Source organism: Camelus bactrianus, chromosome 4 (genome assembly GCF_048773025.1).
Source record: "Camelus bactrianus isolate YW-2024 breed Bactrian camel chromosome 4, ASM4877302v1, whole genome shotgun sequence".
Taxonomy (NCBI): Eukaryota; Metazoa; Chordata; class Mammalia; order Artiodactyla; family Camelidae; genus Camelus; species Camelus bactrianus.
Genome location: NC_133542.1, coordinates 42,184,015 through 42,208,404, shown reverse-complemented (window position 1 = coordinate 42,208,404; position 24,390 = coordinate 42,184,015). Strand labels below are relative to the sequence as shown.

The following is a 24,390-nucleotide window of genomic DNA, read 5'->3' as shown; positions in this document are numbered from 1 at the left end:
AAATACAATTAGATCCTTACAGGAAAACACTGCAGAGCATAGTTATCATGGTTGAAGAAGTGGCATTTATCAGGGGAAATCCTGACTCTTGACTTTTTATTACCAAACTAACTAGGATATGTCACAAATATCTTACATTGGTCATGGAAGAAATTTCATTATTTATGAAATATTCAAGAGTGCCACTAATAATGATTATACATTCCAGGACGGACCATGATCGTGGAATTTTATTTTAGTATTTTTTTATATTTAATTTTCTTTTTAATTATAGAATAATTTAAAACATAGAGAATACTGAATATAATGAACACTCATGAATTCATCAACCAGAATTAATAGATGGATATTAACAATTCGCTAGCTCTATTGCTCCAGTGTGCTATTTCTTTTCTTTTCTCTTTTTAAAAAGAAACAATATATTACAGCTACATCTAAAGCTCCCAACTGCCTCTCCTCTCTTCCCAAAGAAACCACTTCTTAGCTTGGTGAGTATCATCCCTATTCAAGGCAATGCTTGTCCATTTACACAGTAAAATCATGGAAACACCCTGTTTGTCCTTGGACCCCAGAACAGAAAAATAGACTGGTTTGTTCATGAAATGTAATACTATTTAGTGGTTAAACAATAGATAAGTCTAAAAAAATCATAAATAGGGGGAAAAGTTATAAAAGGATACAAAATTATACCGTTTATGTAAATTTTAAAAAATGCATCAGCATCATCATTTATGAATACTTATATATGTAGCAATAATACAGCAATGTGAATGAGCTTATTTTTCACTGTAACGTTTAATACTCTTTTGCTTGATTTATGTGTTCCACATAGCTGTCGTGTACTGCTATAGACAATGTGTGTAACTGCCCAAAATTTACATGTTGAAGCCTTAATCCCCCAAGGTGATGGTATTTGGAGGTGTGGCCTTTGAGAGGGCTCTGCCTGCATGAATGGAATTTAGTGTCCCTATAAAAGAGGCCTCAGAGAAACCCCTCACCCCTTCTGTCATGTGAGGTTATAGAAAGGAGACAGAAGTCTATGGCTCAGAAAGTGGGCCCTCACCAGACATGGAATGTACTAGCACCTTGATCTTGGACTTCTCAGGCTCCAGAACTGTGGGAAATAATTTGTTGTTTATAAGCCATCCAGTCTGTGGGTTTTGTTTTTTTTTTTTTTCACACCAGCCTGAACAGACTAAGACATGCACTCTGACAGGCGTTGTGGAGGATAAAACGTGTGTAAATTTAAAATCCCAACTCTCTGATGTGGGCAGTAAGATTAAATAGAAAGTAACAAGTAACATCAAAGAAAAAAGCAGTTATCACATCAGTAGGGTAGCTCCTCACCACGATTTAAACAAGTCTTAGCAAGTAGTGGAGTATTTAATAAATGTTGCTGACTATTATTACCCCATTTAATAGATGGGAAAACTGAGCCTTAACTAAATAAAGTAATAGATCCCACATCAGTGTGAGGAAAGGGTCAGAGTCAGGATGTTGAAACCCTGAAACCTGTATTTATCTGACCCCAGAGCTGCTCCTTTAACTACATCTTATTGTGCTAATTGGACCTATCTGTTAGTTCTTTTGAGAAAAGAGAGTTATTTTTAAAATAAATAAATAAATCTTTCAGGACTAAAGGCAACACTACAGGGACAGAAAACAGATTAGTGGTTGCTGGAGAATGGGGTGGGAGTTGACTATAAAGAGGTTCTGAAGATATTGAGGGTAATCAAAATGTTTTATATCTTGATTATAGTTTCATTTGTTAAAATTCATAACTACACTAAAAGGATGGATTTTACTCCAGGTAACTTATACCTCAATAAACCTGGTATTAAAAAAAGACAATAAAAATCTCCAAAGGCTCATGGATAAACACCTTGTTTTGGGTACACAGGCACTTTTCTCTTTATCATGGTTGACAATTTATTCCTGCTAAGAAGTCTGGGGAGAGTTTCAAGGAAGAGTCCTAGGTCACTGCTCACAAAGTCAAATAAAACCCTAGCCTGTTTCTACTGAAGCTTCTATTTGACAAACCAAGATAGGTGGGGGCCATCGTTAAGTAAAACCTTTCCTTTTGCTGAAGGTGGAAGAGAGAGGTCATTTGAGAAGCCCTGCAAGTGTTATCTAGGGACACCTTTCCATTGTGCGGGTCTCAGGCGTTGGACAAGGTTATTATCGCAGAGAAGGGAGTCTCCCCATGCCCCCAGGAGCCTCAGCACACCTGAGCGGCCCTCTACCGGGGCCCCTATCAGCATGGTCCCTGCAGATCATACGCTGGAAAGCACGTGCACCTTGTGGGAAGAAGGAAACCTCTCTAACCTGCAACCCGAGTATCTCACGGCGCAGCCCTCAAATCTTAGCAGCTTAGATCCTCTGATGATTGCGGGGACAGAGGCGGAAAGACAAAAAAGGAAGCAATTTAATCAAGGCAGCTGAAGCTAGTGCCACAGACTACAGCCATTCACTGTGCAGCCCAGGACTTCTGGTCTTCTTCCATGAAAGCTGCCTTTCTTTGTAATACTGGGTTGAGGACTCACAGCTATTCTTTGAGTCAGTTGTAAAACCCAGCAGGGTAAGATACTAACAAGCTTAAAAGGTATTACCTGCCTCCCCATACCAGGAGGCTTGCAGGACTACGGGGGTTTCACGTATTTCTTGTACTTTTCCTGAGTTAAAATTGCCAAGGTAGAAAGTATTTGATTTAGATTAATCTCACTTTTCCAAGCAGGAGAGCCTCATTACTCTGATTGGCTGACCCAGCCATGCTGCCCTTCTTGCTCCAGGAAGGAGGAAAAGGCTTCTGGTTCATAGCTCCTAATGGATAAGTAAAATAGGTCATTATCATCCTTTCATGAAACTGATAAAAAGCAAAGAATGAATTGGAGAGCCAAGTCATTGCAAGGGGTGGTGAATCTACAACACTTCCCCATCTTCGGCAAGACAAGAAATGCCAAAAAGAAATGTGCAAATACCATGCCCTCTGTGCATTAACTTTTCTAGGACTCCAGGTCATAACTGGCCAATGTTTTAGGGCCAGGTAAAATCAGCTGGAAAAAGAGGAACATTAAAGATTTCAAAAGGCTTTATTTGTTGCAAAGGGGAAAATGACTACAACCATAAAAACTTCTTTTAATTGATTCTAAATGAGAATTTGCCAGGCTTTATGAACTGTCTCTAAACTGAAAGCTGGAGGGATGCCCTTTTCAGAGGAAGAAAATCACTGGCGATAAGACCTAACATAGGTAGTTCACAAACTTGATGGCACAATCCATTCTTCTGCAGACTAGCTAAAATGAAACTTCTGCCTCAGCAGATCGAGATTCTGCATTTCTAACAAGCTCCCAGGTAATGCTCTTGATCAACAGAAACTACAAGAGCTCTAACTAAAAAAGGATTTGCAAACTGAAGAGCCTGGGCCATGCAAATTATTCAAATTATGCTCTGTAACACAGTCACTGTCAATCTGTATATTTTTGTTAAAACCTGGTATCAAATTTCTTTTCCTTTCCCTTATCTGATCATCTATGGACAGCTACCAGGCTGCCTGGCACTCTGCTAAGAACCTGAAATAATCTTGGCCAGTCACTGACTTCTCACTTACTTGGAGATAAGTTTTTTATTTCCTTGTCATGAGGATAAGTTCACAATGACATCACCTTTCTAAATTGCACATGAACATTTATGCAATCATCACTCCTTTTCCCTCCCAAATCAGAACTGCTTCTCTCCAAATCTTCAATATTTTTTCCTCCAGAGAAGTCTGGTTTTTGAGAAAGTGCTATAAAAATAATGTGGTCATCTCTGAATCCAGTAGAACGATGCTCTACATGGTCCGAACGTGGATGACTCAGATTTTATAGAGACATTGACAGAGATGATTTGGAAGAAGAAATAAAAATCCTAAATTAACCAATTCCACCAATCTTTTGTTTATTTACTTAGAAAGGGACAAGTTATGGGAAGAGAGAACTCTAAAAGATTTTTTTCTATCGTATAAAATCATTAATAGGTAGTATTTCCAGGCGTAATTACATATTTTAAAACCAAGGAGAAGAGTTGGGTGTTTCTGAAATCTTGAGCAAAAACTGGACCCATTTTTAGTGGTTTAGACACACATAATTAGCAGTTTAATTTCCTCTGTGGCTAAGTTAGCCTTAAGATTTCATTTAATAACAAGTACAATTTTACAGCCAGAAGCAAGGTTCCAGCGCCAGCTTCAGCTCAGCACTGCCCTCTTCCGGTCTGCAAGCAATTCACGCTGCCTTGCTGGGCGTAAAGGCATCAAGTTGCAAATTGCAATTGGGCTGCACAAAAATTAATTGTGAGAGAAATGGAGAAATATAATTCATTTAAAACTCTCTAATGAGACTTTTACTTTTAGCTGAACAACAACAAAAAACCATGAAAAATTATATTACTAACTGCCTTTCTTCCAGTCTCCCAGAAAATACTCATTATCATATTAGCCTTGAAGCAGGTTTCCCTTTCACACTACTTAGCACAATTATGTCGAATACCTCCAAAGGGTGTCCCAAAACAACTGTTGCTCAAAAGAGCAGTTTTTACCCATTAAGTAATCAAACTATTTATGGTCCGTCTGATGCCTGGCCAGCCCAAATTTGGCTTTATATCCCAATCTCTTCATGCACTTATTTTGTAGGGGGGAATAAGATTTCTTCCCTGCCCACAAGGCCAGTCACTGTGTTAACACTGAGCATGACTGACCATCAAGAGGTGGGGATGTGTTTTAAAGATTCCTGCTAATGAGCTGACAAACGTCAAAGCTGCTCTGTTCAGAGTCTGTCCTCCTCGCCTTCACTTTTCATCAGAACTGGGAGATCTGACAATTCTATCAGTCTTTCCATTCAAAACTCCAAAAGGGCTACTTGCCATGTGCAGAAATGCTATTGCTGTGCTATGGAAAGTATTCCTCGTCTGTCTGAAATAGGAATCAGAAGAACTGAGTAGGATTTGGAGGAAAATAAATCTACTTCCTAGAAATGCAGGTGGATTCCAAGTACAAGAAGCATTGGTGCCCCCAAAATACGGATGCTGCACGAGGCTGTACCCTTCTGTGTGCCCTGCCAGCCACTTCCCGTAGGATTTGTGGGCTGAGATTCTGTGCATAAAGAGTCCGTGTCACCAAAGCCCATATTTATCAGAATTTATATAATTTGGACTTGGGTTAAGACTAGAGTTTAGATGTCAGCTCTGGTGCTCTATTAGCTGTATGGTTTGATCTCCAGTACATGTCTTCCAGTTTCCAAGTCTCGGTTTGCCCATCTATATAATTGAGGTGATAATACAACTCATGTAACAGGACTGGCATGAGGTTTAAACTAGATACCTTGTGAAATACACTGAGTTGAGCACCCTAAAGGTTCACAGATTTGGAACCAAAGACACAAGATTGTTGTGAGAGAGATGATGAAACAGAGCTCATTGAAGAGACTGAGGTACCCCAGAGTAGCTAAGAGCCTGGGCTTTCTGATGTCCAGGTCAGGATTTAAATCCTAGCGGCACCGCTTTCACTCACTTGGGGGAAGTTACATAACTTCCTTAAACCTCCATGCCCTCATCTATAAAAGATGGGTAATGGTAGTTCCATCATAGCGGTACTGTGAATGACGCAAGGGCTTCATTCAAAATAAGTGTTTCTACCAGTAGTAGATGTGTGTATGGAAACGAGGCTGATTTGAGGACCTTTCTTCCAATTGCAGGGCCCACATTTCCTTTGGCTTTACGTCCTTGCATTTTGCAGAGCGAAATGTTCTAATCACATTGCTATGTTTTAGTTTACAATAAGGTTAACTCTATTTTGTCTAATAATAGTGGTAAAGAGGGAAAAGAGCTGCTTCGGGAAAAAGTCTCATCTGTAGATCTAGAAAGTCAACCAGTGTCTGTCTGTAGAGCCATTAGGCTCTACGCTGGGAGGCTCAGGAAGAATCTTTACAGCTGGTTCACAGAATTCATTGGATGCACAACAATGACCTTGACTATTATCACCTCATATTTTCCTCCTCTTTTAAAGGGCAATGACCCAACTAATTTACAGCCCTGATTCTAGGACACCCGAGAAGGAAGAACATCACTGCAGCTTCTGTCTGGCATCTGGTACCAATGCTACTTAAGGAACAATTAAGAAACCTCCTGGGTAGAGAAGGGGCTGCCTGTTTTCCTAGATTGTCTCCTTCACATTAGCACATTCCCAGAATACAAGAGAAGGAGAGAGGCACAGACTGGTGAGGTTTTAGAGGGCCAATAAATGATGTTTTTCGTCCCTGCCTGAGCTTGGAACCAATTAAGAAACAGACAGGAGACAGACAGCTGGAGATCAAAATATTAGCTTTGCAAGCGGTTAACAGCTGGGTGGGAGCATGTGGCACTAGATCCGTGTCCATGGGGGCTTTCTGGCGCTTCAGCTCTGAATGAGACAAACATTCTGACTAGCCAAGGGCAGAGCTGGACCACCATGGAGCCCTGAATGCCTGGCGGAGAGCAGATGGGGGCCTGTGAGCACTGCACAGAGGCAGATATGGCAACAGGGAACGGAGAAGACTGGAGTAAGCCTTCCCCTAAAACTTCTCCATCTCTCACCATTCAGATCGGCCCCCTCCTGCTGCTGCGGGCACTGAATGAGGGGTGGTGAAGAGACACCCGCCTTGCCCCTAGCTCAGGGCTTTGTATTTTCCACACCAAGCTCCCCTTCAGCGGTCCAGGGAAGGAACTCTGGTCCTCTTCCGAGGACGAGTGTTTAAATACCTAAAATACATAGACTTGCGAGGGAAAGCTACTATATTAAAATGCAGTTATCAAAAACTTTTTTAATATTTGAGATATAACAATATGTGTTTTTTCATTAACACATTAATGGTAAGATCCAGCATAGGCCTAATAACTACCACAATTTCCATGTAGCAGTGGGTGTCAGTGATAGTTCGAGATGCCTGCAACCACAGGAATGAGATCTGAAAATACCTCCGACATCTACTGAGCAGGGTGTACACTGCTCACCACCATGCGGGCCTATGGTCCACGACGGAGGGGAATGCCAGGTTGTGGTTAGAGATTAGTGAAAATAAAGACAGAATTCTTTTTTTTTTTTTTCTCATCGAAGCTCATGGACACTCAGTTAATGATATGGTAAGAACCCCTTGGTTCTCTAACTCGAGAGTACATCAAAATTACCTGGAGAGGTTGCGGAAACAGACTGCCATGCCCCACACCCAGAGTTTCTGAATCCGTAGATCTGGGTTGGAGCCTGAACATTACATTTCTTCCAAGTCCCAGATGCTGTTCCAGAAACCCCAGTATGAGAGCATTGCTCTAGATGAATGTCCTCTACATAGAAACTCTTAGAATGGGGAAAGCATTGTCCCTTGAAACTGTCAAACCCTTGCAGCTCAGGGGTTCCCAGCTGGTTTTCAGAGACAGTAGATAGAATCCAGATGGACAGCAGTACCATGAGTGTTACACACTTTCTATTTTAAGAGCCAGCTCAGATCTCACCTCTTTCCCAAAGCATCCCTAACAACCCCAAGTTGATGGGACCCTACCCATTGCTAAACTCCTCTAAACCTGTAGCTTCTTGTTCTGTACCAAGACCTTGGGAATACATAGTATTGCCTGGCCCATATTCCTTTAGTTTATCCTGGTAGTTTACTCCACTTTCCTTAATAGATTTTATGCTCTATGAAGAATTAGTCCCTGTATTAACACTAATACTCTCCCTATCTCCTTGTGCACAGGCAGCTTTGGGATGTACATGTTCACTACACTGTCTCGTGAACCTGCAGTTAGGCTCAACCAGCCATACTGTGGGTTAATTTTTCCTGATACAAAAAGAGTACACCTAGATCTTGCTGAGATGTCTATGTTGCAAGTGATGGAAAAACTTAACCCAAACTGACTTAAATTTAAAGTGGGACTTAATGGTCAACATATATTTGATGCTGAGATTCTTGGTGCCCTCACGCCTCTGTTTCCCTATGCTTCACCTTTATGTATTTGCCCCTTATTTGTACACTGAATTCGTCTTTGGGCTGGAATCCCAATATAGGAGGAGAAATGGCCATACCCGTTCTAGAACTCACAGCTCAACTCCACACCATCCAGAGGAAGAAGGGCTGCCTCTCCTTGTAGCTCTCTCTAAAGGAGGTGGAAACTTCTGTCCCAGAAACCCCTAGCAAATACCTCTTCCTATCTCATCTGTCCACAGTGGGTTACATCCTCACAAGTAAAAGTAGCAGCAAGCAGCAGGGGAATCTTTCTGTAGTTAAACTCCTCTACTCTTCCATGAATGTGAAGCAGGCAAAGCCCAGGTGGAATCACCCTGCTACCAATGAGAAGGGGGAAATGAATGGGTTTTGGAAAAATCAAAAACTGGCAAATATCCTCTCCAATAGCTTTTCAGTGTCTAGTTTTATCTTATATCTTAAACTAGAAAACAACTGGAGTGAAAGAGCTAGAAGGTCCCAAAGGAAAGCACTTGGACCAAATTCATATAAAAAACCTGTAGTCCCAGGAGTGGAGCCTTGGCCATTGAAAGCCAGAAGGCCTGCAACTTTAGTCGTAGGTAGCTAAAAACCGTATGTAGGAATACATCATTATGTTTAAAGTGAGCAAGTGACAGTGGAGGGTGTCTAAGGTTTTAGTTTATGTTAAGGCTGCTTGTAGGCTAGCCTATGCTAGTGTGTGTGTGTGTGTGAGTGTATGCGTGTGTAGATGAGAAGGGGGGCCTCTTGAGATTTTCCCCATTGCTGGAATTTATGCTAATTTCTCTTATTCTATCTTCTACGTTAAGTCATCAGTGCTCAGCCAAGAGAAATGTTGCAGAAGTTTGTCTTTGCTGTTCTCAGTCTCCTGAGTTGCATCTTATTCTACACTTGGCGATGCACCCTCCCGGTCCTCCTAATTTGTCAACTCTCACCTTTTTCTAATATCCTTTCCCCCTCTAGGTTCTGAGATGATCCTTAAAAATACTCACATTAAAGTGTAAAAAGTTAGCCACCAATAGAAATGTCAACTTTTCCAAGGGTATAAGAAAACAGTCATTCAGAAGACTGGGTTTTTAATGTGATAAAATGGAAAGAAGGCAGGTTCTGAAGCTGATAAAACCAGCTTTGAATATGGACTCCACTACTGATTGTGTGACTCTGGGTAAGTGACTTGGCTTCTTTGAGCCCCAGGTCCTTGGATGTAGGGTAAAGAGGGTAGTGACTTCATGCAGGGTTCTTTAAGAAGGTATATGTGATTGGCCATGCATGGTGTTTGGCTCATAGAAGTGGCTCAATCCATTTTAGTTCCCTTTTCTAAAAAGGGAAATGGCAAAAATTCAGTTATCACTCAGCAGTGAGGACTGGCATTTTCTGGGGTGACAGGTTTGGTTAGCCCCCTTAGAATCATTCCAAGAAAGTTACTCAAAATATGTATGCATTGAGCTAATCCTATATCCATTACTCAACTCTTATTCTGTGTCTAGAATCCTACACTTACTCTTCTTACATATATGAAAAATAAGCAATTTTTTTTCATTAAACAACTTATTTTGTTTTCATTCTCTATCAAGTAACTTGAAATGAGTTAGCTCAGATATTTCAAGCCTATCTTAAACTTTGACATGAAGCCTGATGAGGATGGTAGGATAGGGTTATGATCTTAGTGTAGGAATTCGGCAAACTTTCACACTCGTGTGAGTCATAACCTCTGCTCTTTGCTCATTCACATGGCCTCATCTGTCTCTTTCCATCTTGTATCATTATCCCTCATTGGAGACCCCTGCCCTTTTCTATTTCAGGTATGTTTAAGGGGGAAGGGTATTTCCCTCATTCTCATTGACTTGAAATTAACAATCCTCCTGAATGAAGAAGCAAAGGTTTGTGCTCTCCTCAATGGCCACGAGGAAAGATATTAACCAGATTGAGCACAGTGGAAACCCTCTTATTTCTTTCCTTTCAGTTTGGTCCCGTTTGGAGTACAGTCTTGGAGCTAGCCTGTATCTCCTTGACTTGTTAATAAGAATGTCATGTAAAGTGAAATCAGAATCAAAACTCCAGCTGAAGTCCAGGTAGATTACAACTATTGCTTTCCCCTGACCACACTGGCATGTCAGTCCAGCACAGAAGGAAATGAGATTGGTCTGGACAATCTGACCTTCCCAAAGCTGTTGTGGTTGCAACTCAGGATCTTGTTTTCTCATAGAAGGTTGCAAGTTGATAGTTTGATTATTTCCTTAAGTACCTTTCCAGATCTCAAAGTAAGATACAGAACTTGGAGGCACCTGGGACAATTCTTTCTCCCTTTCTTAAACCTTGGCAACTCATTTTTATTTGCTGCCTTTCAGAGTTTTTTCTCCATACTCTACACATTTTTATAAGAAGGAAAATCCTTAGATATGCTGCTTTGAAGGCACAGATATCAAAGAGCTACAAGTTATATCAGTTCTCCCTCTCCAGTGTCTTTCAAAGTCCTCTCCTTCTCTTTCTAATTTTAATGCCTTCGTTCAGGCCTGTGCCATCTCTCACCTCTATGTTTTATAGTTGATAATTGACCTTCTTCCCGTAAAATTTCCCTCCATTCAGTCCATCCTTCACACTTCAGATACAATACAATAAAATAAATAAAACTTCCAAACCAAAAAACCAAAAGTCAAAACCCCACAGGAACAACAAGGAACCAAATCTGGTTATATCACGACTACGTTAAAATGTTTCCATGATTGCCTAAGGGCTGTATTGCAAGGTGCAAACTTCCTGGCACGGCACCTAGACCCTTCAACATCTAATTCTGTGACCTTCTCTTTCACCCTCCTTCATCAGCACCTGCACATAAGTCAAGCCCATTTTCTGCCTATTCACAAGATATGATAATTTTTCAAGTTTCTAAAAAAGGGGGTTGTTCTGCTTACTTCTGTTCCTTCATAACTTTTCCAATATGTGGAGAATAACAGACACCATGATAATTGATCAGAGGACGGAAACCCCAAGCTACATAACGTGTGTTATCACACTCAACTCAATGAGTACAGCCATTCAGCTCTTTCAGGCATATTTAAGTAGAGTGGTCTCTGTTATAGATTGGTTTTCTGTCTCCCATAGCTCTGTGTGGTTTATTTGATTCTTTTTCACTCGGCAGAACTGAGAAGTGGTGGAGAAGGGAGAAGATGGTGACTTGGGATCAGTGGGGAGGTTTAAAAATATATTTCACTGGCTTCCCAATTTCACTCTAGGTCCATCCGAGGACCTACAGAATGTCACTATATTTAATGAAGAAAAATCTAGGTGAGTTAGAATAGAGGTTGAAGATGGCTTCATTCTTTCTGTGCACCAATTTAGAAGAGGCCAGACAGATCTGCTATGGTCACAAGGGCCTGAGCTGGCTCAGCTCTACCACTATCAAGATAAACTCATTCTTGCTGCCGTTTGGTATGCCCTGCTAGGCTGTTGTGGCCAGCTCAGAATACAGAGATACCATGACAAGTTGACTCTGAGAATTCCAACCACTGGCCAACTCTGGCTTCTACACACACAGATGGAAACTAGTCAAGTAAGTGCGTGTCAAAGTTGGTATTCAAGCAGCTTATCCCCTTAATGAGTGTGTGACCTTGTTTTTTTATTACCTGATGAATCCTTGCAGACTTTAACATGGTTCTACTTCAGATGTGAGAAAGGCAAAGGCTGTGGAGATACAAGTGGAATCCCCTTTAGAGCTGGAAGAAGAGCGCTTTGGAGAATGCCATGGGCTACAGCCAGGCCGCTCTTCCTTGAACCTCATCTTCTCCCATCTCTCAGAGGCCCAGTGAGGAGAGATCCTTTGCTTCGTTTTTTCCGTGTGTGTGTAAACATCAGGGTATTGAGCGACCAGAGTGTAGGGAGGGGAACTCACAGCAGGGCTGTGAACCCAAAGGGAATTTCGACCCTCTTGTTCATTCTCCTTAGAGACAGCACATAACTGCTTTTCATTCTCTATGTGACCCACTGGGTGTACTTGAAGACCTTTGTTCAACTACCCTCAGCCCTTCCTGACTGCTTAATTCACCCTTTTTAGTCATCTCTCATGGGTCTTTGTCCAACCCTTTAGTCATATGTCTCTAGATCCTCTCCAAATAGCTCACAAAGATGGCTCACACAACAAGGGCTTCCCCCAAGGGTCACAGGCAGCCTGACACCTCAATGAGAGAAAGAAGAACACAGAACAAAGCAAACAAAGGCATGTGGCTGCCACTCAGAGTTCCAGGCCCCTAGTGAGCTCCACATCCCTCACAGCACTCCCCTGGCCTGCTGTGGCCATCAGGCCGACAGCGATTTTGTCCAGAGCTCTCTCCAGGTGAAAAGGTAAGCCCTGCTTCAGGCTGAGGAGGTGCCCTGAAGTCATTTTCTCATTGCCTTTCAGATCAGCTTTGAACTATAAATAAACCAAGCGCCGAGGAGTAGCCATGATGCTTGCTGGAAGGTTATTAGCATCCCTGCTCTATCTGAATTCCCCCTATGCCAACTCTCCCTTTTAGAAACCCCACAAGGTTGGCAGGTCCACCGCTCCTGCTGCCAATGTCAGTGCATTAGCACTTAGCTTAAGTGAACACACATGCCAGGCAGGCTCACAGCTTCCTCCTCTCCTCTTTCCTAATGGAAACGCTTCAGATAAAGAATGACACTACTAATATATTGCATATACTTATTGTACTGATCTTATCTTAGACAACTAGCCCTTGAAAATAGTAACTAAATTACTGAAGACGCTGTAGAGTGCCCAGCACAGGCACATCATGATGATGGCAACAACAAAGATAATGATGATACAATAATACTAGTGGTGGTCATGGTAGTAATAATAACTTAGTGTTTGTTGAGTGCCTACTACTGTTGGCCTACTACTTGTTGAATGCATCAAGACCATGCATTCTGCATGACATGTTGTATGTGTTGTTTCCAATCTTCACAATAATCCCAAGAGTTTTCATCTTTAGCTGGAGAAAGCGAGGCTTGGGGTGGTGTAATTCCTCATCCAAAGGCCCATGCTGGGCAAGGAGGACAGTCTGTCTGACCTCAATGTCAAGTGGCCTCTGTGCTCTCCACAAATTGCCTCTCTCTGTTTAACTTTATGTGACAAGGAAAGCCAGCAGGGATTAATTCTTTTCTGTCTTTTAAGCATATTTCATCCTCTTAAAAAATTATTGAAGTATAGTCAGTTTACAATGTTGTGTCAATTTCTGGTGTACAGTCTACTGTTTCAGTCATACATATACGTACATATATTCCTTTTCATTATAGGTTATTACAAGATATTCATACAGTTCCCTGTGCTACACGGTAGAAACTTGTTATTTATTTTACATATAGTAGTTAGTATCTGCAAATCTCAAACTCGCAACTTAAAGGATTAATTTTTAAATTCATACCCCAAAATGTGAAAGAAGTCTCTCTCTTCTTAAATTTCACTGGAAAGCCATAGAAATAATAAATTTCAAAATCTGAGATAGTATCCTGGCAGCAAAGGCCACCTTTCAGTAGCCTAAGGTAGGTTTTTTCCACAATGATGACACCTAAAAATAGAACATTTAATATTCTCTCCACTCCACTATCAGAAGTATTTACTCTCCACTACTACTTCTTTTCTTGTAAGCTCTAGAAGTGTCATTGGTAATATAAAGAAGGGAACATTCCAAAGGTTTATATGAATTTAAAATTCCATTTCCTTCTCATTCACAATTATTTTTCACTGTGGAAAGAACCAAATTACTTTCTTAGTTTCTTTGATTTCATGCATCTGGAGGGTCTGTTTTTTGGGGGTTTTTTGTTGTTGTTGTTGATGATGTTTTTATCTTGTCATAAAACCAAAAGAGAAGGAAGAGCTTGTAAACATTTATACAATCTGTATGAAATTGAAAAGAATAATCATTTAGATTTTGACCAAAGGCAGAATAAACCTGAATACAACAAGAGCAGATTACTGACACTGTAATCTGTTCAAGATTTTCTAATCGATACACTGTCCATTGGGCCACTTTGCATTTCCCACCTTGGTTCACCAGTGAAAGGTTAGACTTGCTAATGTGTAGGCCTTGATAAGATGCCCAGCTTCCAGTGAAGACAGGGACCCTAACCAGTAACTTACCTAAAGAGGAAGGATTGGCAGGTGCCAATATTTCTCCCTTTCTCCCTTTATGTAATCACCCTAGAACACTGACAAATCCTGGTCGCAGGCAGTGCCCTTTAAGTCAGAGGTGACATGATCTCAGCACATCACCTTCGCTTCCCCAAATCACCGGCTTCTTGTTCCAAGACACTAGCGGCAACTATTTTCAAAACAGACCTCCTTTTCATTTTTCCCTTCATGAATCAAAAAGGAAACTTCTGGTGGTCTTCTGCAGATGTCAGCCTTTGACAACCATTTACTTAACATCCTTTGTGAAGCTTTTTGTGTTTTTTTTCTTTTGTGTAGCTACCTCACTTTTATATGAGGGGAACTCAGCCATGACACGCTCACACCACAGCATGCAGCAGTGAAGACCTGCAAAGAAATTATGAGATGGCCTAACCAGGTCCGTGGTGCCCTGATAGCCACAGATGCAAAGGGCCAGAGAAGCCCCGACGATCATGTATAATTTAGCAGCATTATTTTATTACGATCACCTCCGCTTTCCTAGGTTCATCTCCCAACCTCCTTGGCATTTTAAACAAAAGATGCTTTCCTCCAGTTCTCCTACTGTTTTTCTCCAGGTCATGTTATGTCTTGTCATAGCAAGTCGTGTTTGATGTGACTTGACACGGGGTGCCATGTAATTCAACCCAATCAGCAGCAGAATCAGGAACTGCCCTGGTGGATCTTTGATACAAAGCTGGCATCTAGCGCTGCTGACTGCTTTTTGACAGTTCTTTTGGTAACCAACTAGGACAGGGGCAAGAATATCCTCATAAAATGTGACAATGTTATATTTGTTGCTTTCATCTTCCCTACTCCTGATTACCTAGTCAGGCAAGCTGTGGATGAGATATTTTTCAATTGGACATTCTCTAACCAGATTGCTCTATATTGTCCATCTAGGACTGGCTACATGATTTGTGGGGCCCGGAGTAAAATGAAAATGCACAATCACTTGTTCAAAATTATTAAGAATTTCAAGTGCAAGATCGTGACATCAGAATATTTAATCAAGCCTGAAGCCCTTCTGAGCACCGGATCCTGAGTGACACAGGGTACGTGCCTCACACACACTGAAGGCTTGTGGTCTGGGATCACATGCAGGGGTCTTCCTGTCTCTAAAAGTGGACCCTGTGTGATGGTTCATGTTTCTGATGATGCCCTATCATGCCAGACACAAGAGGGAGAAGACGAATGTCATTACAGCTGCATTCAGGGATATTTCAATCGGTGCTGATTGCCACTTCTCCTTAAAGCACAGCAATTTGCTGCGCAGATTCTGTAGTGGTGGGAACAGCATCCACTGCTATTTCCTACCTCTGTCTACCTCCCTCTTCTCCTTGCAACAGTTTCCTTTATTCCTTTTCTTCTGTTTTGGTTTGGTTCATAATACGTTGGGCAAAGATCACTTCCTTTACATTTTTACAATGGAGTTTTCATTCTAAATGAAACCTACCTTGCTTCATTTTGTTTTAATGTTCCTCTGCAAAATGGTAGCTGTGGATTGCACAGTTAGTTGGTGCAATTCATGGACTCAAAGAACTGACCCCTTTCCTTTGAGCTTTAAGATGTGTGTGTCTGTGTGTGTGTATGTTTATATTTACATCTATATCCAAACACGTTCCGCAAACCGCAAGTTAACTAGAACAAATTCATTTGGCGTGTCATCACCTGGTTTGGAAGCTGGCTGAAATCTCTGAAAGTGCAGCATGCATACAACAGGGGAAAAAAAAAGAAAATGGGAGCAAAAGAGACCTTTTAAGGTAAATATTTCCTTCTTCAAACTGATTGGTATCATAGACTCAAATTTGTTTTAAAACAAGTTAAGTGTAATTGTTTTAAAGTCCTAAAAGACTTAGTCCACGAATGAGGTCCTGGGTCATCCTGGAGTTGTTAACATTTTGATGCCAGCTGGCAGCAGAGGCCCTGCTCTGAGGTGTCTCTTATGCAGGAATGCTGCCTTTGGAGATTAAAAAAAAAAAAAAATTTACCCAATTAAGATGTAGTGGCCCTCCAGCCTTCCCAGGCTGTGAATGAGAAGAGGCATATTTACAATCACAATAAGCTATAAATTTTACCCAGTTGTATCAAATCAGCAGGGCCACATTAGCCGGCACGGTCCTGTACGGAGCGCCACACATGCACACGTAGACAAGAGTGGCAGAACACATGACCAGAGAGGGTCAACCTGTCAAGAGGATTAAGGAAGATTCTTCCTGGACATGGGGTTGAGGTGAAGAGGTGCTGGGATGTAACGATGCTGTAGAGTTTACCCACCGTGGTTATTATCTGACCCCAAAGAGATTCCACTTATCAAAACCTAAATATTCTTTTTTTTTTTTTTTAAAAAGCATTATGCAGGTAGCCTAGGTATTTTTACACATTTTCTGGTAAAATTAACACACACTAATTTTTAAAGGCTCATAACATTTTGAGTGGTTCTAAGGTGACCTGGTTTTAGTCATCTTTTAATTTTTCCATGCTTCCCTAGAAAGTCTCATTTTTTCCCCCAAACATGAACATTGTTTAGGCTGAGGAAGGCTGAAGGCTTAGGCTGCCCCTCTAAGCAGAGCTTGTGTTCCTCCAAAGGTCAGGGATGATGTGGGAAGAGTGTCTAATTACTCCTCAGAATCTTTTTTCTCATTCTGCTCTCTTTTTTGCCTTAACAAGATCAGGGAAATGGCAAATAGAAACAACTTTGAGCCTGTAAAAAGGCAACTTTGAGTCTTCTGCTTTGGGAGAGGACAAAAGTCCCATTTGGTGTGAATGCAGTGCATTCAATAATCCAAGGCTGCACCTGCACTTTCCCTTCACTGTTCAGATGATAGGGAGGAGGCCTTGCTTGGCCGAGATGGACAAAAGCAACCCCATCTGAAAGGGGAAAGGAGAGAAGAATTTCTGCCAGGTTGACTGTGCGTGAGTGAGTGAGTGTGAGTGTGAGTGTGAGAGAGTGTGTGTGTGTGTGTGTGTATGCGCCAGGCTATTTATACAGGGAGTCCAGAGCCCAAAGAGAGAAAGAAAGAAAGAGAGCGAGAGAGAGAGAGGAAGGAAGAAACTCTTTACCAAAAAATCCCTGATTTCTCCAGGAACATACAGAAAAGAAAAACATTTGGTGTCAGCAATAGTTCATTATCTAAATCCTCTGTAATTACTCTAAAGCTATCGTTAAAGATAAAAAGTGATTATAATATTAATAGTATCTTCTTGTATTTGTGTAGCTCTTTATAATGTAAACAGCATATCCTCAGCTATCATCCGATCACTCATGATGACTCCGTGACTTAGATGGCTTTATTCCCATTTGTGAAGGAGACAGAGGCTGTAGGAGCTACTGAGGAACATACAGTTAGCAGCAAGCCCTGAGTAGAATCCAGTCTTGACACTGATTCTGATAGTACTTTCCCCTCAGTTCCTCTTATACTTATGGCTTGGTTGGTCTTGTTTAAAGGTACATTATTAAGATGTCTGGGTTCTTCTCCCCAAACTCGGCAAGATTCATGAGATAAGAATGAATATACTCTGGGGCGGGGGTGGGGGGGCACACACAGACCACTAATACCACTTGTCATAGCTGTGGCTCTCTGACTTGAAATCAATTGGTTCCACCCATGATTGTAAATGTCATATAGTTTTAATCACCAAAATAGGCTAATTGTGAACAAACTGAGATTCAAGAACAGTGGTCCAAATAGCAAGCCTCAGAATCACCTGGAGGACTTGTTAAAACATAGGACACTGCGCCCCATCTCCAGAGTTCCTGGTCCTATAGGTCTAGGGTTAGAGATAACCTCTGATAACTTGCATTTCTGACTAATTCCCAAGTGATGCTGTTGCTACTGGTCCAGGGGCCATACTTAGAGAACCACTGCTTTAGGGTATTAACTACATGGCAGACATTCATGGGGACAGAGACATAACTGCAGTGACAGAAGTCAGTGAAAATGGATGTTGAAAAGCTGAGCTGGGTTTTCTTTGAGGACCTTTTTGGGACCAAGACACCTTACATTAGTGAATTTCTAGTATAAAGGGAACTGGATTGAAAGACAGCAGGAGGAAGGTGACATCAGAGAAGAGACAGAGACAGACAGAAAGGAGAGACAAACAGAGACAGAGAAAAGACACACAGAGAGTGGTTGATTCCAAACAAAGACCCTTTGATAGCCAACTTACCAGAGAAGACTAAAAGAAAATCAATACCACAGTTTCCTGTTGTACACATATGAAGAATAATCAAACAATGAAAGGTCATTACTTAGCTATTTAAATGTTTGCAGTGCTTCCCCTATGAAGGGAAATGATTATTTATCATCATGGCTGAAGTCACTTTAAAAAGTCTAAACAGACAGTTTTCCAAATGAGCAGTATGGGTAAAAGAATCTCTTGCCTCCCCAAATTATGATCAAGCGACAGGACTTCAAAACAGTCTTTTATATACAATTCTGGGAGGGAATTACCATTTAAGAAATGCAATTAACTGGAGGTCCTTTTCCTATGACTTAAGTGTTAAGTAAATAAAATAGATAATTCCATGGTCCCGTCACTCCCAGGGCAGGGAGAGTTTCCCATTCTTTTGAAATGTCCTCTTCTGTCTCCATTTTCCTCACACTCATTTGTTTTGTCTATGTAGTTCTAAGTTAAAAAAAAAAATTCATGTAGTGACATGACAAGTATTATGTAGCAATGGTCAAAAATTAAATTACCCACAGTACATTAACGAAAACCCTTGCTTTAAGAAAATCACTCTTATTTCAGATCTGCGACAAAGGAAATTTTCAGCCAAATTGTTTTTTGAGGCATTAAGTTGTTCATAGTGACAGAGTGAAACGGTTGGATAATTATAAAGCAGTGTGTCACCTCAGAGAGTAATTTTCCATTTAAAAGAGAGCAAGAAGCTGGTTTTCACAGGAAGTGCTTTCAGATTCAGTGGTTCGGGTCAAGGGAGTAAAGTGGTGTCTGGCTCCTGGTTGTCATGAATCCGGACCTGAATACACATTACCCACACTTGCACGGTCTCAGCACAATTTTGGAACGGGCTTCCTTTTTGCCCTACTCAGTGAAAAGTTGGAAGGAGTGCAGCCGTGGAAAGCTATGGCTAGCACATTTTTTTTTATGGGTAAAATTTATAGAGTAATGTATCTACTTTTAGCATGACTATTGTTAAACCTGGAGATCAAGCAAAGTGACACTGAGTATATTGCTTTATCAATTGGCTTCGTTCGACTGAAAAATGCTGATCAGGCCATGTCTATCCCTTGGGTGCCAAAACCCTACTTCAACTCTTGAATGGTCGATACATAAAAGTCAAATTCATTATAATTTGTAGCTTTTTTTTTTCTCTTGAAGAAGCACACAGTTCTCAGTACATCAATATCAACTCTTAAATCCACATCGGATGGAGAGGGTACAGCACAGTAATTCAATCTCTTTACACTTAATATGGTCAGGAAGGGAGAATGAAAACAGCCTCTTGTAAAATGATGGAAAAAACAGGATGCAATCACTCTGATGGAGCGGTGCAAGGGAGTCATTTTACACCATCCGTTACCAGGGCAACAAAATACAGTGAGCCCTATACATCTAACAGGTGACATTTTAGCTAAGAAATTGCTTCTTTGGTATTTTTTCTGTCTATGAAAAACAATGTTACCAGCGTTTTCACTTGTCATGTACTATAGGGCAACATATTCCTGCTGACAGGCCCATAATGGAAAAATCGAGAGTTAAATAGTATTACAGTCCAACTTTTTGGATACATGTTAATATGCTCTTTAAAGAGATTTCAGACATTTTCAAACACCCTGGAGATTCAAGGGACTGGAAATCTCGGCATGCATTTGTGTGTTCACATAGTTTTTAGATAAGGAGAAAGTACTTAACCTGTGTTTCCAGAATATGGCATAAAGTGCTAGATACTTTCAAGAAAAGTAATTAATATAATTGTCTCATGTCATGAGGCCCCCTACCTTGGCAAACTTTATTATGGTGCATATGGCCACAGCCCTTTCTTAAGGAAAAAGAAAAGTAAGAAAGTGATGTTTTCACAGCACAATAGTCTTTTCTTTTCAGTTTGCCCCAAAAGTTATCTGATACAGAAAGAGTAGGAAATGAGGAAATTAACTTCTTCAATTAGACAATGAAGAGTTTTACACAATAGAATATAATTGTTTTAAGTATCTAGAGAGGATCAAAAAACAACAACAACAAAAATACAACTGATGGCTACCAGGGAGGAAAGGGGGTTGGGAAGGAATAAATCAAGAGCTTGAGATTTGCAGATACTAACTACTGTATATGTAACAGATAAATAACAAGTTTCTATTGTATAGCACAAGGAACTATATTCAATATCTTATAGTAACCTATAATGAAAAAGAATATGAAAAGGAATATATGTATGTATATGTATGATTGAAACATTATGCTGTACACCAGAGATTGACATAACATTGTAAACTGACTATACTTTGATTAAAAAATTGAAAAAAATTAAGTATCTAGAGAAGATGATCATTCCCCCCACAAAAACTTACACAGTGCAGTCATTAAAAACACATGTTAGTCCTCCCTTGGATTTTATTTTATTGCCCATCTAAGGATTTTGTTACTCTCCAAAGCTATTCTAGTTCTTCTCGGCTTAGATTCCAAAGGTAAGTATTCACATTTATTGCTGGGTCATTGCTTTGTTTTCTCACAATGTTCTTTTGGAACCACTGATGTACAAGAATAGAAATTGAGAGCCAGGATAGAGTTTAGAGAATATATTCCAAACTTCCTTCCTTATGGATCAATAAACCAATGTCTGAGGAGGGCAGAGACTGGTAGAAATGGGCTTAGAACAAAGTTGCCTCATTCTGGGGCCCATGCTCTTTCCATTACAGCCATGCCTCATTCAAATCTTTACCAAGCACCTGCTACATGCCCAGCCTTCGGGAATACAAAATTGAAGAAAGTCCAGTCTTAGCCTGCCACAGTCAGACAGACAGGGGAGACAGATAGCGATAAATACAATGGGCTAAGTGCTCCAATGAAAGTATAACCAAAGCACTGTGGGGAGACAGAGGTGGGAAAGCTCCTGTTTAAAGCAAAAGCTACATGTTAATTATGTGCCAGTGTGTCAGCAATCAAAACTAAGCAGCCCAATAACTGGGCTCAGTGGGAAGTGACACAGAAGCCAGCACGTCTGTGTCAAAAATGAGAAACATATATTTTCTTCTTTTATTTATTTATTTTTATTGTGGAAAAAAATGCCCCATAAAATTTACCATCTGTCTTAGTCTATTTGGTCTGCTATAACAAAAATACCATAGCCTGGGTAGCTTATAAACAACAGGAATTTATTTCTCCCAGTTTTGGAGGCTGGACATCTGAGTTCTGATGAGGGTCTTCTTCAAAGCTGGAGACAGCCTACCTCTCACTGTGTCCTCAGCAGAAGGGGTGGGGGAGTTCTGGGGGGCCTCTTTTATAAGGGCACTGATTCCATTCATGAGGGCTCCAGCCTCATGACCTGATCACTTTCCAAAGGCCTCATCTCCTAATATCATCACATTGGGGGTTAGGATTTCAACATATGAATTTTGAAGGGACATATTCAGTTTATAGCAGCATCTTAATCATTTAAGAGGGTACAGTTCAGTAGTGTTAACTATATTCACGTTGTTGTGAAACCAATCTCCAGAATTTTTGCATCTTGCAAACTCCCCCCTTCCCTCAGCCCCTGGTAACCACCATTCTACTTCCCTTTTCTAAGAATTTGACTATTTCAGATACCTCATATAAGTGGAATAATGCCATATTTGTCTTTTGTGACTGATTTCTTTCACCTAGCATAATGTCCTCAAGATTCAAACATGTTGTAGCCTGTGACAGGATTTCCTTCCTTTTTAGGACTGAATAATATCTGCTTGCATGCATATACTGCATTTTGTTCATTAATTTCATCAATGGGTATTTGGCTTGCTTCTAGCATTGAGAACACCTCTGCTATGAACATCTGTGTGCAAATGGGTTTGAAATACTTGAACAACGAAAGAGGTCACATACAGCAAAGAAAAGCTCAGAAAAGAGGAGGAAAAAGATGAAAAAAGTGTGCATGTGTGCATGCAGGTAGGTAGGTGAAATAAAATGTTAAAGCAATCGCCTTAAAAATACCATGACTTCAATTTGGGATAAATCAAGCCATCTGGATTTCACCCATTATGGTCCCATTAAGTAAAGTTAAATACTGAAAAGTTAAGGTGGAAACATTCAGTAAATTCACATGTAGTATAGTCTGGGAAAAGAAAAAAAAAAAGAAGGAATTTTCTTATCTTTTGGCTTATTTTAATATATCACAAGAAACAAAAAGGACCAAGAAATCATAAAACTGAGAGAATGTGAAAAGCAAGGAAGTTGTGACCTTATTGGGCTGAGGGAGTAGGAATCAGAGGAAAAAGTGGAACATTTTAGATAAATCCTCAAACCTATTTTGCCCTTTGTGGGCACTGCTGAAAAGTCATCAGTCTTAGCTGCCAAACAAAATGCAACTAAGATACTGCTGGTTATGACATGGGGGATTAGCAAGAGAATATATATATTATATATATAAAAGAAATAGAATATTGTAGATATCACATATATTATATATTTATTTATATAAAATACAGGACAAGAGAAAGCCAATGGATTTAATACTGCATTATGGAGTTAGAATTATTCAGAGGAGAGAGAGAGAGGTTTACAGGGTCAGTGCTGAAACCCAGAAACCCAAGGAAAAGTTACATATGATTACAAATGAGAGCAGATGTAATAAGGACCATCTAGACAAAAATGTAAATATCTTTTTAAAATTAGAAATAGTTAAGTACTAGAGTAAGAAGGAATACATACTATTTTTGTGTGATTTTCCATGCTGTGTTTCTATCACTGCCTGGATTGCCCCTTTCTGTTTCATGTACATTTGATTTAAGTGTCTGACCTGATGTGAAAACCTAGGGCTTCCCTGTGTGGGGAAAGCACCCCACTGTAGGGCTACAGAGGTGTCGGTGCTCACAGCATGTGTAGGGTTAATCATTTCTGCTCCCTGGGTTCTAGGTCTCCTGGACGTGCTGTCTCCTGGGTCAACACCTGTCCTGTTTAGAACCACACTTTGTTGTAGGAGAGACTGACCAGCACTTGGATAAGCACCAGAACAATGTGCTGAGTTAAACAAAAGACAATAAAGTATGGCAAATAAAGGTAATTTCCCCCCAGGGTTATAACCAAGAATCCAGGAGCCAAGAATTTGTGTTTCCTGAATGTTAAACCATGTCAGTCATTTACCTTTTGTTTTTAATACCTGTTTTAGAAAGGTTAAATAGTTTCAAATTTTGAGTTTAAAAACTTGGGATGTTTCTTTAAAATGAACATCCAAAAAAGACAAATTAACCTAAAGACACAACGAAAAGATTCTGATGACAGATGGTTTCCTAAACAGGACTCAGAAAAGAAAGATGCACTCTAAAATGGTTGCCAATTGTATAGCAGGTATATTTAAAACTTTTTTTAAAATTAAAAGTATCAGAAGTAATTCTACATACTTTTACTCCTTCGGTGTATACAGGGTTTTTGTTTTTTTTTTAAATCCATCTCTGTTTCTTCATATTAAAATATATGGCCTTCGTGTGTCATTTTGGATTTGTTTTTATAAACATCACTTGTAATGTCCATTAACTGGGTGGATAGTATCTTCAATCCACACTCTATTATTGACTGCTTAGGTTTATATTTCTATTAAAAGTGATACCAAACTATTTTTATATTTCTATTAAAATGGGTAGATGTGACGTTTATTGTTTTGTTCTATTTTTTAATAGCAAATAGAAGCTATTAATTACACAGTTAAATCTATCAACAGTTTCCTTTGGGATATCCTCCATTGATTCTTAACTTGGAAATTCTCCACATTTTCAGAACTATAATAAAAAAACCACTACCTCTTCATTTCAGTCTCTTTTTGATACTTCGAATTATTTTTTTATTTTACTCTCTAACGTTTTATGTATCCTGTGTGGTGTATATTTAGATAATTCTTTTTTCCTAAATACGTAGCAAATTTTTCAGTAATTATTTATTGAATAATCATCTTCCCCTATTGATTAGTGACATTACCTTCCACACATATTAGATACAAGCACACCCTAGAGTCTTTTTCTGAGCAAAACAGCTACACTTTGGATAGTCACCAATGTATTACAAATATAAGTAGGAAGAAATTCTGTGTGAGATAAC

The 24,390-nt window shown here is 40.1% G+C and overlaps 1 long non-coding RNA gene across 1 annotated transcript in view; it reads left to right on the top strand.

The window, feature by feature from the left end:
• LOC123616258 (uncharacterized) overlaps window positions 1-24,176 on the top strand; it is a 94,955-nt gene extending 70,779 nt beyond the window's left edge. The window contains exons 17-19 of the long non-coding RNA XR_012506406.1: window positions 15,049-15,200; window positions 22,109-22,248; window positions 23,215-24,176. This is a non-coding gene — a long non-coding RNA (uncharacterized LOC123616258). The remainder of the gene's footprint in view (window positions 1-15,048; window positions 15,201-22,108; window positions 22,249-23,214) is intronic.
• Window positions 24,177-24,390: the final 214 nt, after the last annotated feature.